Here is a 5,004-nt window from a genome sequence, read left to right as displayed (position 1 = left end):
GGAAAATCAAATCCACTTAATCTCGCAGGAATTCACATCACACAGCAGAGAAAGTAAATTATATCGGAATGCAACGTTCATTCCGATCCTGCAATTCTACAGAAGAAATATCCGCGGATTTTAACGTAGCCTCCAGGCCGTTCGTGAGAGGAATATTGTCTTTGGTTCTCAGCCGTCACGAGAGACCTTTCGTCACACTGCACGTAATAAAGACTCGCTAATGCAGACGTCCAGTTCATTGACGACACATTGAACCGACGCCAAATATATTCCTCAATCATGATTAAGCTAAATAAAAGTCTACATCTTCCATCTGACAATAAAATATATGAATCTCAAGACATCATGAAGGTTGTATTTACACCGACGTGACCCCCATGTCTGAGATCTTCGACGCGACCTCCTTCAAACACATTTTATTCTTTACCATTCACTCAATGGATATCGTTCAATAAAGAACCTTCGCGTCGGATTTCAGATTGATTATTTAAGTAGATGAAGGACACGCCCAGTCACCTTAGCACACCGAGACAGCTGGACATCGCGGAGGGAAATCACACGAGGAATGTGGGTCGTGAGGAGTGAGGAGTGAGGACGTCTGGCCAAAAGCATCTGCTACGGAACAACCGATCTTTGTCTTTTACATTAAGGAAACGATGTTTAGAGGGACTTCACAAACAGACATACGCAAAAGGAGAGAGAGAGAAGAAGGAGAAGGAAGAGAAGAAGAAGAGGGAAAATAGAAAGAATAAAAGGGAGAAGAAGAATGAAAAGAGAAATAAAAAGAGGAGGAAGAAGAGGAAAAAGAGAAAGAAGAAGAGGGAAAATAAGGAGAAGAAGAAAAAAAGAGAAAGAAGAAGAGGGGAAAGAAGGAGAAGAAGAAGAAGAAGAGAAAGAAGAAGAAGGAAAAGGAGGAGAAGACAATCAACGACCTACCAATACAAGAAATGACTTTACACCACCGCACCGCAACAGAGTCTCTTCCACGGGCTTCGAACAAGGTCAATCAAGGTTAATGCAAAGCTCCCTGTACCCCGTCTCTAGAATACCCCCCCCTCCCCCGCCCCCGCCTCCCGCCGCCCATCTGCCTCGCGGGCGTCTGCTGCAAGGATCCCTGGGCAAAGAGGATCGCCGCGCCCCATCTCCTTCGCCAGAGATCCTGATGGCGCCCAAGGTTCCGGACGAAGGAGAAGAGGATCCGCCTGGTACACTGAAGGACTTTTATTTCAGCGTCGTTGGATTTTTTTTTTTTTTTTTTTTTTTTTGACGCCCATATTTACATTGCGGGACTTTTATTTTAGCGTCGTAGGATTTTTTTCTTTCTTTTTGACGTCTATCTTTACATTGCAGGCCACTTTTTCAGTATCGTAGGATTTTTTTTTTTTGACGCCCATTCTTATATTGCAGGACTTTTATTTCAGCATCGTACGATTTCTTTTATTTATTTGTTTATTATTTATTTATTTATTTATTTTGACGCCCATTTTACGATGGAGGACTTTTTTTTTTAGCCTCGTAGGATTTTTTATTTATTATTATGATTGTTTTTTTTATTTTTTTGACGCTCCTTTTTACAGTGAAGGACTTTTATTTCAGCATCGTAGGATTTTTTTTCCCTTTTTTCCTTTTCACCTTTTTTTGACGCCCATTTTTTTTAAACCTCAGTATTGTCGGATACGCTCGAAGGCCACGACACGACGGGCGGGAGGGAAAAAATGAAGATAAGAAGAGAGAGAGAGAGAGATAAGAAAAAAAAGATCCCCTACATTATCTCCCTTTCAAGGATACTCCGAGGAGCGATGATTCAGGGTTGGATGTCGTAAGGGCGTTCCTCCTCCTCCTCTTTCTCCTTCTTCTTCTTCTTCTTCTCATTCTTTTCTTTTTCTCTTTTTTCCCCTTTCTCTTTCTTTCTTTTTTCTTTTTTCTCTCTTCTCTTTCTCCTTCTTCTTCTCGTTCTTTTCTTTTTCTCTTTTTTTTCACCTTCTTCTCTTTTTTATTTTCTTTTTTTTCCCTTCTCTTTCTCCTTCTTCTTCTCTTCTCTTCTTTTTTTCTTTTTTTCCCTTCTCTTTCTCCTTTTTCTTATTCTCTTCTTTTTTCTCTCTTTTCCCCTCCTCTTTCTCCTTCTTCTTCGCATTCTCTTCCTTTTTACCTCTTTTCCCCTCCTCTTTCTCCTTCTTCTCATTATATTCTTCATTATTGCCGTTATCATTATTGTTATTATCTCTATCCTCTATCACCATTATCACCATTATTCTCTTTACAATTAGCAGTGATATCATCATCACCATTATCATTATATTCATTACTGTTATTGTTGTTGTTCTTTTGTTTTTATCAGTATCTTTATCTATTATCATTATTATAGATATAATTCTCCACGTTCTATTTCTTCTCCCCTTTCTCTTCCTCCCCTTCACCACCTCCTTTCTCTTTTTTTTCTATCGTCATCTCTTTTCTCCTTCTTCCTCAGTTCACCTTCCTTTCTCCCTCCTTCTTTCCTCTTCCTTTTTCTTCCTTTTCCCCTCCCCTTCATCTTTCTTCTTCCTTCCCCCTCCTCCCTCTCCTTATTTCCCCCATTTCTCCCTTCTTCATATTCCTCTCCTCATCTTCCCTCATTCTTTCTCCCTCCTTATCATCCTCCTTCTTTCCCCCTCCTCCCTCTTCCTCATCTTCCTCCTCCTCCCTCTCCTCATCTACGCCCATCCTTTCCCCTATTTTTCCCTTTCCTCGTGTTCCTCCTCCCTCTCCTCATCTTCCCGCATCCTTTCTACCTTCTTATCATTATCTTTCCCCCTCCTCCCTCATCCTCATCTTCCTCCTCCTCCCCCTCCTTCCTCCTCCTCCCTCTCCTTTCCCCTTTCTTATCATCCTCCTTCTTCCCCCTTCCTCCCTCCTCCTCATCTTCCTCCTACTAAGGCAACGCGGCGCATCCTACGAGTGACGACCCCGCCCTGCTTCCCCTAGTTCACCTGCAAGGATACGAGCTCACTGCCGGCCAAGGACGACCACTCAGGACGGCGCTTCCTGCAGGATCTGGAGTGGGATGAAGAATGCGTTGTTCTGGGATGTCCCTCTGCCGGCTTCTCGTTTGTGGGATCCAGGCCGGGGTTTGGTTCAAAGGAGTGGGAATCCCTTTTTAAGGATAGCCCTCTCGAGTGGTTTTGTTCGTAGAGATAAATAGATTATGGTTGATCAAAGTTGCATGGGGGATATTTAGATATCTGTTTACTCGTTTATGAGATTATTATTTACTCGTTTATGAGACCTTTTAAAGTAATGGAAATTTTAATAGCACTTTTTCTTTTTTCAGATATTTCCATTATCAAACGTACGTGAGCGAGATTTCGAGAAATGGCTTTTTCGTTTATAGGATTTGGGGCGGGATTCTATTCAAGGGAGTGGAAATCCCTTTTATGGATATCCCTTTCGAGTGGTTTTGTTTGTAGAGATAAATAGATTCCGGATTATCAAAGTTGCATGGGTGATGTTTAGAGATCTGCTTACTCGTCTATGGGATTCGGGGACGAAACTTCATTTACAGCAATGGAAATCCCGTTTAAGGATAACACTTCTTTACATACATACATATATATATATATATATATATATATATATATATATATATATATATATGTATGTATATATATGTATGTATATGTATATATATGTATTTTTTTCTTCTTCTCCTTTTCTTTTTTCTTTCTTTCTTTTCTTTTTATTCCATTACGTGAACGAGATTTCGAGATATGGCTTATTCGTCTATGGGATTTGGGGCGGGATTGTATTCAAAGGAGCGGAAATCCCTTTTAAGGATATCTCTTTTCAAAGTTCTTACGTGATATTTTTTTCAAGTTTTGATTATAAAAGGCGCATGAGCGAGATTTCGAGATTTCCCTTATAAAGATTTGTATAATAGTAATAAAAAAGGGACAATGATGTATTCATGGATTAGATGTGTGTTAAATTTACATACATTTTTCTCCAGGTTTAACATGAGTTCAGACCCTCTCGACGGCTAAGGATGTCATGCTTGTCATATTAAGAATATGAAGAGGCTCAACCGCTCTTTGAAACGAAGAAAAAATGCGTTAATAATATATATGTGTATATTGGTTGTGTGTGAGAAAAAAGTATTAGATACCTGTTTCAGTATTGTGCTCAAAGGGGATATTATCCTCGTTAACGTGACTGTTGGGTAAAGAATGATATGATTAACGCAAGTGCATCTTGTTTAGGATTTATATGGCGTTGTCTGCATCATAAGAGTGGATGTAAGGGAGGAGGGAGGGGGGGTGGGAGGGAGAGTGGGAGAGAGAGAGAGAGAAAGAGAGAAATACCTATACTTTTTGTAAATTAATTCCTTTTCAGTCTAATTCCTAAATCTACGCTTCGTGTAATTTATCTCATTTTTAATCAAATACTTTCAAACTGAACTTCCACCAAATGCATATTTTACATTTTACATTCTCTTGTTTAGGCCTTTCTTTTACTTTCTGAAAATAGTTCATACCTCTGTTCTTAGTTTAAGATTCACTTATGTTATTCATTTCTTTCTATTCATTTTTTCCATTAAATTATCTTCTGACTAATCTAAATATCATTTACGCTTTCTTTAATCTTGATTTTATATTTATTTGTGTTTCATTTACTTTTTTCTCTTCATTTACTATTCCTTTGATTCTTATATTGTTTTAACTCTTGTTCCATATCCTACTCTTTTCACATTAATCAAAGTTTCATATATTTTTTTTCTTTCACCATATCCAACTTTTTAAAAACATGTTTAACTTACCAACAATGAATATACTTTTTTCAAACTATTCAAAATTCCTTTATTTTTTCTTTCATCATATCCTACTTTTTCAAACTTCATACATAAGTTTCCTATATCTTTCATTTCATCCTACTTTCACGAACTAATCAAAGCTTCAATGGCGTTTCCTTTCATCATATCCTACGACTTTTTTTTTTATCTTAGTTTTCTTTCTTTCCTTTGTGTTCTTT

This window comes from Penaeus vannamei, chromosome 24, assembly GCF_042767895.1.
Source record: "Penaeus vannamei isolate JL-2024 chromosome 24, ASM4276789v1, whole genome shotgun sequence".
Classification (NCBI taxonomy): domain Eukaryota; kingdom Metazoa; phylum Arthropoda; class Malacostraca; order Decapoda; family Penaeidae; genus Penaeus; species Penaeus vannamei.
The sequence above is the reverse complement of the archived record's forward strand: the minus strand, read 5'-3'. Positions refer to the sequence as shown.